This window comes from Canis lupus, chromosome 22 (genome assembly GCF_048164855.1).
Source record: "Canis lupus baileyi chromosome 22, mCanLup2.hap1, whole genome shotgun sequence".
NCBI lineage: Eukaryota > Metazoa > Chordata > Mammalia > Carnivora > Canidae > Canis > Canis lupus.
This window is the reverse complement of record NC_132859.1, coordinates 47,485,427-47,498,599: the sequence shown is the minus strand read 5'-3', so window position 1 is coordinate 47,498,599 and position 13,173 is coordinate 47,485,427. Positions and strand designations below refer to the sequence as shown.

The 13,173-nt window shown below is 38.0% G+C and overlaps 1 long non-coding RNA gene across 3 annotated transcripts in view; it reads right to left on the bottom strand.

The window, feature by feature from the left end:
- Positions 1-12,766, bottom strand: part of LOC140614290 (uncharacterized) — a 57,505-nt gene extending 44,739 nt beyond the window's left edge. Inside the window, exon 1 of one of the 3 annotated variants that reach the window (XR_012015182.1) lies at positions 12,513-12,766. This is a non-coding gene — a long non-coding RNA (uncharacterized lncRNA). The remainder of the gene's footprint in view (positions 1-12,512) is intronic. The other 2 variants (XR_012015181.1, XR_012015180.1) reach the window with 2 other exon arrangements.
- Positions 12,767-13,173: the final 407 nt, after the last annotated feature.

Sequence of the window (13,173 nt, the reverse complement as noted above, 5' to 3'; positions counted from 1 at the left end):
CTCAACCACTATCTTACACCATACAGAAAAATTAACTCAGAATGGATTAAAGACCTGAATGTGAGACCTGAAACCATAAATATTCTAGTAGAAAACATAGGAGCTTGACATAGGTCTTGACAATTATCTTTTTAATAAGACATCAAAAAAGGGGGAAAAATGGGGGGGGCGGAGGACTACATATATCATCATTATGTACATACATGAAAATGAGATTCATATTTCTTTTTTTCAGTAAAAAGGCAATTCCTTTAACAACGCGCACATGTTACCATGTCCAGTTTTAAGACTTGCCGTGTTTCTGTGTAGCTTGGGATCTGCCGCTGTGCTCCTAAAGTAAACAACAGTTGAGCCTTCTGAGGTGCCTTATGTGTGTGTTTGCTCACAGAGAGTACAAGCAGCAGATTATTTCCCTGCATTCCAAATCCTTGATAATCCTGAGTGCCCTCCAGTATGGGCCATGAAAAGGCAAAGCCTGAAATTTTCTAGGATGCTAAGGCCACATATCAAGATGACTAGCATTGCTACTCCCCTGTTCCCCATGATGGTTATGCACATTCTTAAGAGAAAACGAAATGATAGCAGTTGATGATGAAGATGATGCAAGCAGATAGAAATGCAAATGTTGACACTCAGCAAATGAAGACTCAATCAAGGAATCCCCGAGGAAGAGCAGAGTCTTTCACTCCTGATGCTAAATTTCTTCAGATGTCCCAGCCAAAGGAAAGCTCATGCGTGGCGTTAACATTTGGCCTTACCAGTTAACTGTCAAGACTTTGATTTAATGTCTTTCTGCTAGCCTTGTGGTTAACATAGTAAAAAATAAATAAAATTTTAAAAATAGACTGAAATTGGAATAAAAATCCTAAAATGTTAAAATTTATTCTCCTGTTTTAATGAAGTAGTGGCTGGTTTCAGCTAAACAGAATTAACTGCTTCCAGATTAGCTATGTTGTTTCACAGTGACTGGCAAACCAACAGTGGTTAGGAGGGTGCATTCTGAAGCCAGACCATCTGTACTTATGTTTTGGCTTGTCGCTGCTACCATGTCCTTGAACAATTTTTTAAAACTTTTTCATGCCTATTTCTTCATCTAAATAATTAAGAAAAAATACCTGCCTAGGTTTTTATGAAAATATAATGATGTATGTCCAATGACAGCTCCCCAAACATCACTAATATAATCAATTGATAAGACAAAACTGAGTTTATTGATCCTATGAAAAGCAAGAACACCACCTCTACAGAGGTGCAGTGTTATCTCACTTTAAGAAAGTCAATATCACACATATATAGAGAAATTGAGTTTGGGTGAAGGCAGGAGCTTGGTCAGGTTTGGGTCAAGACCACATTAACACTGGGTAGTGTTTTAGGATGGGTAGAAATAGCAAGTTCAGGGTTCTGAGACATGAAATGTTCATTGATGCTTTTTATTAAAAAGTGGATGAATTGTTCTGGAAGTTTCTATAATGAACATTCAAGTTATTGGTCTGGAGGAGAGTGTCCCAAAATGGTCAAGTAGTGCTATTGTAGACAGTAAGCTGTGCATGTGTGTGTGTGTGTGTGTGTGTGTGTGTGTATGTATGTTGGGGGGGATCTTTAAATGGTTCCAGTATCTAGTTAATGTGAGTAAAGTACTTAGCACATTAAGTTATGTACTTAGCATATGGTAAGAGTTCAAAAAATATCGACTCATACTTTTCTTAGACATATTCAACTGCATAGAAAAATTACAAAATGTAGAACTGATAAAGCTAAGGCTACTATATACCCAGTTTTATCCATATAGTTGATAAAATATGCAACAAGTACTCAAGAATGTGGTAAGGAGACGAAGGGTAATAGATTAGGAATTAGGAAAACTGACTCTAGCCCCATCTTCACTGATAATGATTTATAGGACCATAAACAACTCAGTCACCTTTTTCTAAATCTAGTCTTCCCTCTTAATAGGAGTAGAACTGATACCAGTACCTATATGCTGAAGGAGTCTAATTATATGATGTCAAAACCTGCCCATTTCTAAGAGTCTAAGAAGTCTTATTTTTACTTATGTACTGTTAAAATTAAAACTCATCAGGCTGAAAATGACTAAGAAGTGAAGAAATAAAACATTGAGTGCACCACATTTCCTGGTGTGTGAAGCCTTCAAACGGTAGGGAAGGTACTACTAAAAGTGTATACTCCTCTTCTAATTGCAAGGGCACCATTTGATGTAAAGTGGACAAACTTAAGAAATATCTTCCAAAAAAAATTAAAAAAAAAAAGAAATACCTTCCAGCTGGTTCATGTTGGTTGAAGTTAGAATGTAGACATCTCTTGCTAATAAAAATAATCTAACTTAAGAAGAAAAGTTGTTAGGGGGAATTAACTTAGGCTGTTACTCGTTTCATTAGAGTTTAAAAAATGTTTCATAAGTACTTTGTACCAGATACCCTGTATCTAACACAAAGTTCACGCCTTGAAGGTATGCATATTTAATTGAGAAAATAGACAAAGAATAGAAACAAGTAATTGGATTGCCATATATTTTTTGATAAATATAAGTGCTATGAAGAAAAATTAAACCTAAAGCAGGTTTACAGAGAGGCTGAGTGCAAGTTATCATTTTAGGTTGGAAGATGGAGTGCCTTTTCTAAACAATGTTTGAATAGAAATCTAGTGAAGTAAGTATGAGATATGAAAATCAGGGTAACAGCATCCTAGGCAGAAGAATCTCTGAGGAAAAGTAGACTTGCCATATCCAAAAACAATGAGGAAGGGGCTAGGGTGGAGTGATTGAGGTAGAACAGGGGGAAGGTAGTCAGGATATCAGTCATGTAGGGACATTTAGGAAAAAGAGAAAGGATTATAATCTGAGGCTATTAGGAAATGTCATCTGAAGTTTTTAACTGGGAGTGTGGGATAATCAATGTAAGTTTTGAAAGGGCCATTCTGATGGTACAGAAAACACAGATCATAAGAAGCAGAAATGCAGGCACTATTGGAGCTGCAGGGCAGAAGTGGAGTCTTGGGTAAAGGTGATGAGGTGGAGATGGGGAAAAGTGATCGGATTTGGGATCTATTGAAATAGATGAATGGAATCTACTACTGGGGAAGTAAGAGGAATTTTGCACAACCTGAGGCTTTGGCTTGAGCAGTTGGTTGAAGGGTGCTGGTGTTGACTTTGATGATGAACTGAGGTAAGGATCAAGGAAATCTTCGGAGCAAGAGAGGGTGAAATTTGTATAACCTTTTGCTTTGTGTCTGCTCTACCCTGCTAGGGTCTGGTTGTAGCAGCCCACAGCTGGCCTCAAGATGTTGTTTGTGTAATTACAAAGGCAGTTCTGCTCCCCAGTTATCTCCTCTGAGTGCCTGAAAATCTTTAAGTGCTAATATGGATGTAACACACACACACACACACACACACACACACACACACACACATATCCTTTATATTCTTGAGGTGGTGAGAAAGGAAACAATAAAGAGAAAGTGGGAAAGTGGGAAAATCTAAATATATGAAGATAAACATATATCTGCCTCACAGTTTTTCCTGAAACAAGCCTGAGTATGATCTACCAAAAGCAGAGCTTTGCCATAGCAACACATATGCAGGGGAAATGCCATTTTTAACTATCATATATTCTGTTGCAAATTGATAGTGAAAGGTAGAAAATGTTCCTTTCATTGAACAAATTTTATTTTATTCCTAATGGGTAGAAAATGTCTTCATTTTTAGTAGCATCATGACATGTAAATAATTAGAAATAATTAGAATTCCTGGTGGAGTATACTCAGTAAATGCTCATTTTCTTTCTTTACACCTTCCTTTGGCAAACCACATAGTCAGGTCTTAGAATATGGCTTCTTCCATTCATGTCTTCACTGTCCCTTTCTAGTTGGGTGTCTTCGGACTCCCTCAAGGGACTATCAGGCAACTCAAATGGCTATTTGCCTCAGAGTGCAACAGATGATGGCTTTGTACAGGTAAAAGTAATCCTTAATCTTAATAGGACACTGGACAATGGTGACATTCTGGGGAAGCTCAGAGAGTTGAAGATTTAGAGCTTCCTGTTGCATCTGGGTTTTCTGAAGCTGTTTCAAATATTCACATGAGGGCACCTGGGTGGCTCAGTGATTGAGGGTCTGCCTTCAGCTCAGGGCATGATCCTGGGGTCCCGGATCAAGTCCCACATTAGGCTTCCTGCACGGACCCTGCTTCTCCCTCTGCCTGTGTCTCTGCCTCTGTGTGTGTCTCTCATGAATAAATAAAATATTTTAAAAAACCACAAACATTCATGAATCTGCATGTATAGAAAGAATTGTACAAAGTGTAATGTTGAGCTCCTTTGAACAAAGAAAGTCTGAAATACAAAGATGAAAACAAAAGTTTTACTTTCAGTATTTAGTCCATTAAAAATATATATCTTTATAAGCATTCCACAGCAGGGTCATTTTACAACTGACCATCAAGTTCATCCAGGAAAGCATTTTTTTTTTTTTAAAACACAACCAATCTTATACCTTATTCATGCTCTGGTAGAACTTTTATTAGTGTCTGGTCTCACTAACCATAAAGTCTTCCATGAAGCAGAACACATCTAGAGACTCTAAGATAAAAGAGCACAAGAGTTCAGAAGATACCTCCAAAACTTAAGTTTGTAAAAAAAAAATGTTGTGCTATTACTGTGGTTTTTTGTTTTTGTTTCTCTTTTGGTTTTCTTTTCATAAAATTTTGGATAGCAGCTTTTTCTCCTTTTCCCCATATCCCAAAAACAGAGAAAGAAAAAAAGACTAATATTACTGTCAGAGATACAAACATCTTTTTTCAAATAATGTAAAGAACCACAAGGTACTAGGTGAAGACAAAAATCATAAGTCAGTTTGTCTCAAAGTAGTTCATATTTCAGTCAGCAGAAGTAGTAGTTGTGATACCAGGTCCAGTGAGCAACCACATCCCCAAGCTCCTATACATTCCTAATGCTGGGAAACCTACAACATGATTTTGATATTTTCTGAGTAATTTCTTAAAACTATTCAGTATGATATAGGAAAATAGCTCTTCAAATATACTCTTGAAGTCTTTGTGAAGTCTGTGTTAAGAATTTTTAATTACAGTATTCAAATTATTCTTGTTAGTACTAGCTCAGGTTTAGAGTAAGTTCACCAGATCTGCATAATTTTTGCTAATTGCAGAACTTCTTTTATTTTTTAAGGATTTGTTTATTTATTTACTCACAAGAGACACACAGAGAGAGGCAGAGAGGCAGAGATGCAGAGAGAGGGAGAAGCAAGCATCCTGAGGGGACTGGATTCCAGGACCTGGGATCACACCTTGAGCCCAAGACAGAAGCTCAACTGCTGAGCCTCCCAAGCATCCCAGAACTTATCTCCATATATGTTCTGGCTAAGTGTTTTCATTAAGGAAAAGGAAGCCTTCCTTTGAATCTCTTACAAAATTCTCCTACTAGCCACTAGATAAATGTCTCTGTGAAAGCTTATAACACATATCATTAAAAAACAATTTAGAAATTACCTGTGGAAAAAAATTTTCTTCCTAAAGTCTATATTATAAAATATTTTAAGTTTACATATTTTTTAATTTTTTGTATATTTTATTTATTTACTCATGAGACAGAGAGAGAGAGAGAGAGAGAGAGAGAGAGAGGCAGAGACACAGGCAGAGGGAGAAGCAGACTCCATGCAGGGAGCCCAATGTGGGACTCAATCCCGGGTGTCCAGGATCACGCCCTGGGATGAAGGCAGGCGCTAAACCACTGAACCACCCAGGGATCCCAAAATATTTTAAGTTTTTAGAATTTGAGCTTGTCATCAACTTTTCATCAGTAATTTTAATATTATCTGAATTATTCTCAGTATTGTCTTATATAAATAAAGGAGATGAAGTGTTTCCTTTCAAAGTACTCACAGTCAGGTGAGTAATTAGAGATTATTATTGGAAATGTGCAGTGTTTATACTTTTTCTAATAATTCAAAAGATAAAATATTGTCATAATTCAAGAAGAATAAAGGAGCCTTTGAGGAGTGCATCTTTGAATGGGGACTTTTGCTAACCACAGGAGTCCCCCTGGGAAGGTATCATACCTTCAAATCCATGTCACCAAAGCATAGCCCATCAGAAGACCAGGGTGTTTACCTCAATACAGGTCAGCCAGATATCACCACATAACTAAATATGTATCTTTAGTTCAATACAGGTATTTATAAAGAAAACAAATACATCAATTTGAACTTAAATATCAAATAAAATATTTTCAGTTCTCCAATAGTTAAGCATACAGACTTAGATGATATATTACAGCATATATCACAACCGAATAGCAAATAGTCCTCACTAAACTCTCTGAGACATCTGTCTGATTGTGTCTCTTTTCTGGTCATGGTTCCATCTTGTTCCAGTTTGTCTAATCTCATCTAAGGTGGGACCTCCTGGAAGCAGAACCTTAATTTATTGTGAGAGTGATCTCAGGAGAAGCAGACGTGAGAGAAACAAGATGGGGCAAAAGAAAGAGCTTCTTGAGGATAAGGCTTCCTGATCCTAGATCCAATGGAGCCTCAAAGCATGAATTGCCCCACTTTGATGCCCTTGGATCACTCATTCATTGCCATGAGCTATTTTTTGGGAGGTTGCAAGAAGTAAACTGCCGAGTAGTTTCTGTCGACCTGGGGTAATTTGAAGACAAGGGGAAGCTTGGAGATGAATGCCACCAATCTGGTAAAGGGAATCTGTGCAGTGAACCAACTATGCCTACTATAGGTTGGCCACCTACATCAGCCATTCCCATACAACAAGCCCACTCACATCAGGCAAAACTGTAAGCTTCCTTACAACTGGAGCACAAAGCTGTGTGTGCAAAGCAAGAACAAAAGATAACTTATGCTTGGGAAAATCCTCTAACTGCCCTAACATGTCTGGGAAACATGACAACTGCTGTAGCAGGAAGGAGCATAGACCCGTTGTTCTACATACAGGCAAAGAAAACAAAATTATATCAGTTGAATATTAGGAAAGCAAGATCTCAGGTTTCTGGGATCGAGTCAAGCACCGGGCTCCCTGCTCACCCAGGAGTCTGCCTCTCCCTCTGCCCCTCCCTCTCTTGTCCTTTAGAGCTCTCTCCCACAAAAATAAATAAAATCATAAAAAAATTCTTTCCTTGGTGACTCCCAACTTCCATGTAAAAAAACCCAAAACCTTCCTGGATTTAGTAATTTGGACTAAAATATTTTCCTTTGCCAAAATGTAATAATAATTGGTATTTATTGGGTACTTGAAAGATTCTGGACCCTGCTCTGAGCAATGTATGTTCATTGTTTCATTTTATCTTCATTCAGCACATAAAGTTGGTAATTTAATTATCATCTGCAGCTTCCACAGAAAGAAACTGAGGCAAGAGAACATTAATCAACTTCCTGAAAGTTACCCAGCTGGGGGTAATAATTTGAACCCAAAGTGGTGCTACTAAAACTTTAATATGCACATGAATTTCCAAGGGATCTTATTAAAATGTAAATTCTGATTTAGCAGATCTGGAATAAGATTGCAGAATGGAGATATTGTATTCCTAAGAAACTCCCAGATCATGCAGCTACTTGTTAGCCAAGATCATGATCCAGGGACTTCATTTTTACTAGGAAGAGTCTAGAAGATATCATTCTGCTTTCCAAAAATACTTCCTATGAGGATGTGCCCAGCAGTTCTGTATTTAATTGTTCCATGCTTACTATAAATAAGTGAATTTTATTTTATCTCAAAATCACTCATATTTGTCATGATGTGATGCTATGAATGTTTGTATTTACCTAAAAATTGTTTAGCCTTAAATTTGAGGATGAATATAGTATCCTTAAGCAGTTAAACATCTTCACCAACAGGTTGAATTCATGAGTCTTAGCTGATCCTGTATTTGGCTGCCCAAGACAGGCCTTAATCCTTCAGAAAATATCTAATTTGCAGTCTGAAGCACAAAGCTGCAAATAAGAGATGGCTGCTTGGCTGCTTGTTGCTTGCTCTTCCTCTCATCCCAGAGGACTCAAACTGCAAGGAAATGGTAAATGCCTTCTATTCACACTGTCTGAATAGAGCAAGGGGCCCCCGTATATTTTATTGGAGGGACTATGATGTGGAGACTTCTTTCTGTTTTATTTTCATACTGGGTATCATGGAAAAAACAACAACCCTCCAACATGTTGTAATTCCTCAAAATATGTTAGTGATATCTAGATGTGCACAGTAATTAACTCAACAGTTAATTGCCAAGTGTCTACATATGTACCAGACACTGTGCTGGATGCTGCGGATTTGATAGTGAACAAGGCTACAATGCCCAACAATGTCCAATGATGAAGTTAGATTTAGCTTTGACAGTAAAGAATGTTCCCAATATTCCCAGACTTAACACCTTTATTGGCCAATTATAGAAGCTTAGGGAAAAACGTCCTTCTTCAGCCCCTGGCTACATCCCTAATCCTGACCAGCTTTGTGTTACTGTTGGTATTAGCCTGGATTCCAGGGTTGCCATATAAAACAAACATCATCAGGATGTTTTCTAGCTTGATGTAAGACCAAGAAAAATCTGTTCATCCATTTAGAAATATTAATATGAGAGTTAAGTGTGGAAAAGTGATTACAGCTTTGCACTTGGTCGCTCAAGCTTTGAGTTTGGTCCCAGCACACTGGTGGGCTCTGCTACTTATCTGACTCCCAGCAGCTCCATCCAGTCTGCTCTCTGAGGGGCCTGTTCAGCACACAGGCTCCCAGGTGCCTATAAACAACCCATGTAAGTCTGTGAGTCTTACTCAGATACACGTAAGATTTTTCTCTAGGGTTGAGATGGTGGAATTTCATTCAGTTTGTTATTTAACTACCCTACCCTCCAACACATGAACTCTTTCCAGCAGGAACTATAGAGATACTGATTAAGCAGCAATTAAACATCCTTACACTGTCATTATCTTTCCTTAAGTAGCCACTTCAGTCATGAGGAGAGCATTAACTAAATCAGAATTTAATTTTCCAAGGGTGTAGGTAGGCTTTCAATTTTCTTGATTCTGGGTTTGTCAAAAGGAACACAGAGCCTTTTGTTTATCCTAAGAGACCCTTCAGATTGAATTTCGCATTCATAGGGATGGAGTTTCTGTCTTTAGATAACAATATTTGTAAAATATATTTCCATCCGACAGTAAAGCTGTGTCTGCAGGGAAGAAACCACATTTTGAATGGTCTATTAGTGCTCCGTCAGGGCAGCATTGATTGGGCAAGCAGGTGGCCCATTGATCAGCAGTGACTCTGCCAAGGCCCATGACCTCAGGATGGCTTCTGTTTGTTTCTTAACCCATTGTGAACTGTGGACTCAAAAACTTAAGACTTTCTGCAGACTTTTCTAGGGAGAGATCTACTCAGTTGTCTCTATTCTCTAGACTGAGTCCCCATTCTAGTTATTCCTTCATGCTACTCCCAAATTGGTCTTCTTGTTCAGGATGTTTAATGGTTATACTTCAATGTGGTAAGGACGTTACTAATGCTGGGACCCATGTTCCACAGGCTATGACGATTTGGGAGCCTGAGATACTCTGGAAGGAAAATAGAGGGCAGTTTGATTTGCAGAGTGTAATGTGATTTTGTTCTGTGGCATGGTTCCAGCTACCGTTCCAATTCATCTGTGCCTCTGATCTACTTGCCAGCCAGCATCTTCTAGTCCCATATTTTTTGTCCCTGTAACTGACCAAGATGGTTCCCATAAGTAGGGCCTCTGTAGACTCTATTCTTACTATTTGCTTGTTCTTTATTCTGAACATCCCACATCTGGCTTGTTTCATTCATTCAAATATCAGCTTAATGTCTTCTTAGTGACGTTAAGAAACTTTCAGAGTTTCCAATGAAAGTCCTCACCCAGTTACTCCTTTCATTTTTTTTTTTGTATATGTTTTGCATGAGTTACTCCTTTCATTTTTTTAATATTTATTTATTTATTTATTCATGAGAGAGAGAGAGAGAGAGAGAGAGAGAGGCAGAGACACAGGCAGAGGGAGAAGCAGGCTCCATCCTGGGAGCCGGATGCGGGACTCGATTCCGGGACTCCAGGACTGCGCCCCTGGGCCAAAGGCAGGCGCTAAACTGCTGAGCCACCCAAGGATCCCCTCCTTTCATTTTTTTGATATGTTTTTCATGAGTATTTTTGGCTTCATATTTTGATTTTCATGCTGAAAAACAAAATAATTTTCATCCTGGATTCAGTATCTTTCCTAGTTTTCTTCTATAATAGTTTCAACTTAAGTCTAGGACAAGAGGTTTCCTGGGTTTATTGGCAAAGCTCAAATAGACCTTAAATAAGTCATATGTTATTCCAAATGCTTTTGGTAATTGAATAAGATGGGAGGTCACTCCCCAACCAACATCACTACTAAGAAAGCTTGGATCCTCAAAGACCAATATGAAGACCTTTCATATTCAGAAAAGCTAGATTGCTTATAGCCAACATTATTTTTTAAAGAGTACGACCTGAAAGAGCCCCAAAGCACTGGCAAATGGTGCCTAAAAAAATTTAGATTAAGTATGTTAGTTATTGGGAAGATCACTATTGGGTCCCTAAAAAACATTAGAGCCCTGAGGTTGGTATTATTACCCCTAAGAGTTCCCCAGGGCCTTATCCAACTCAAAGGCCTGAGATTATTGAGAAAGCTTCTAAAGAACTTCCATTATGCAATTCAATACAATTCAGTAAGCATTCATCACATGAGCAGTGTCCTGTGGGATAATACAAATAGGAAGAAAACTTAGCCTTTGCTTCAAAAAGTTCACAGTCTAATGCAAGAGACAGACACATAGATTTATGATTAGGAGCACCAGGCACATTACAGAGTAAGAGTTCTAACCAAAGAACCAAGGAAAGACAAAGAAGAGATGACTCCCAGATGGTACAATCTGGCATGCACCACACTGTTCATCACGTAATATATTTAGGGAAAGTGGCTTAAAATGTCACTCATGTGCCAGTGTTGGATAGATTGTCAGTCTCTAATTCAGCATTTCAAATACTCCTAGCTTCTGATGAGCTTAGCATTCTTAACATTAGGCTAAGAATAGCACAAGGCAGGCAGTGATGCCTGAGATCAGCACTCTGATTCCACTGCCAGAGAGCAGGGAGGAATGAGGTGCTCCAGGCTGTCCTCAGAAACTGATAATTCAATACTCCTTCATTTGAAAAGCTGTTTACAATTGCCATCTGTAAAAAAAACACTTTTATACCATTCAACAAATTTGGAAAAAGTGTTTTTTTCCCAAATTTAGTTTACTCTCTCCACAATCTTATCATTTCTAGTATCCAAAGTTCCAAATTATTGACTAAGAGTTATGTTACTAAACTAATTTTGTAGTTACAGTATATAGCCTCTGCTTGAGGAAAGCATTAAAGCTCGTTCCTACTTGAATAGCACACATTAAGGTGCTTTACTCCATACTATCTCTTGGCTTTTATCCCAGGTAAATTTTTAGAAATGGTATAATTCTTTTTTTTAAATATTTTATTTATTTATTTTAGAGAGAGAGAGAGTGAGGGGAGGGTCAAAGGGAGAGAGAGAATCTCAAGCAGAGTACATGCGGAACGTGGAACCCAACTTGGGGCTCAATATCACCACCCTGAAATCATAACCTGAGCTGAAATTATGTTGGATACTTAACTGACTGAGCCACTCGGGGCCCCCCAGAAATAGTATAATTCTTTATAACATTTTTTGGATACTTGTCCTTTACCTATGTGGGTTTTGCGTCTTTTTTTCTTTTTAAAGATTTTGTTTGTTTGTTTGTTTGTACGAGAAAATGCATGTGAGTGGGGGAGGGGCAGAGGGAGAGAATCTCAGGTAGACTCTGTGGTAAGCATGGAGCCCAACATAGGGCTTGATTTGACAACTCTGATATATTGTTGACCTGAGCTGAAACCAAGAGTTGGTCACTTAAGTGAGCCACCCAGGCACCACACCCATGTGAGTTTTGTGTCTTTACTTTCCCAATTGACTATGTTATAAGCTTAGAATCCAAACAGACAAGTGACTTTGGGTGACAGTTACCTGAGAACCGTTTCCTTTCTAATTAGCCACTTTCCTCTACATGTGTATCTCTTAGTAAGATATAACAGTGCAGAAGTCCAAGAGGTCCAGTGGTAGTGTCCAAAAGTGTTCATGGTGTCTAAGAATGGAAGCAACTGGTTCACCATGTATATATCTATGGAGAAAATGAGCCCAAAGTACTTGTGCCAGAGTTGAGTCAGGGAAAATAAAATAAAATTGTATATTTCAGTAAAATATTTGGAAAATAAAATTACTTATATCAATATGTTAAATGAAATTTTTTTATTATTCCTCACATGTTAAGAAGTTGTTTAAAACACATTTAGTAGGATATTTAAAGTAATCTTGATATGATGTGTCCCTAAATTCTATTGAATTTTACAACCTTCTACAAAATATTTTTCACAACCATGTTTATCCTCCCTAGAGGGATAGATTGTCATTACCTTGTAATTGGAGCACAGTGCTCAAGTCTGTTTCTATGTCATCAGAGATGGGTTCTATAGTGATCAAGTATTCTATAGAATGCAGAAAGACAGGAAACTGTATATTCAGTTGATCTGAGAGAACAACTAGGGCAATATTAATCAGAGGAACTTTGAGTATGATCCCTTCTTCTATTTAAGTGCCCAGTGTGACTTCACAATCTGTAGTTAAAGCCACAGTCACAGCAAGGGGACATAAGGCTCTTGGTAATGTCTTCCTAATCTACCTTTCCAGCTCTGATCTACTTGTGGACTGAGATGGAACATTCTCCCTAATCTTGCCTTAATGAAAACTTGCTATTACAGATTTAGCCACATTCTTTGGTTCGCATACAATTTTCGTTCATGTTCTTTCTCTATTTTGAATAAGTTTCACCCTTTTGTTTGTTTTTTCTTCAAGGTATAGCTCCTTTGATATCTTAGGAAAGCTTTCCTCTAATGATGCCAGGCATTTCTACTCTGTTCCGGGAGCACTTGACTCAAACTGCTGTTACTAATGCTTACCTCAAGAAACTAGTATTAGTTTCATATTATCTTCTTTGTCCTTTGTCCAGTAGCTTCCAAATCTCATACATTTTGTATTTTTATGCCTCACAAAACAACAACCAGTAGAACTAACAAT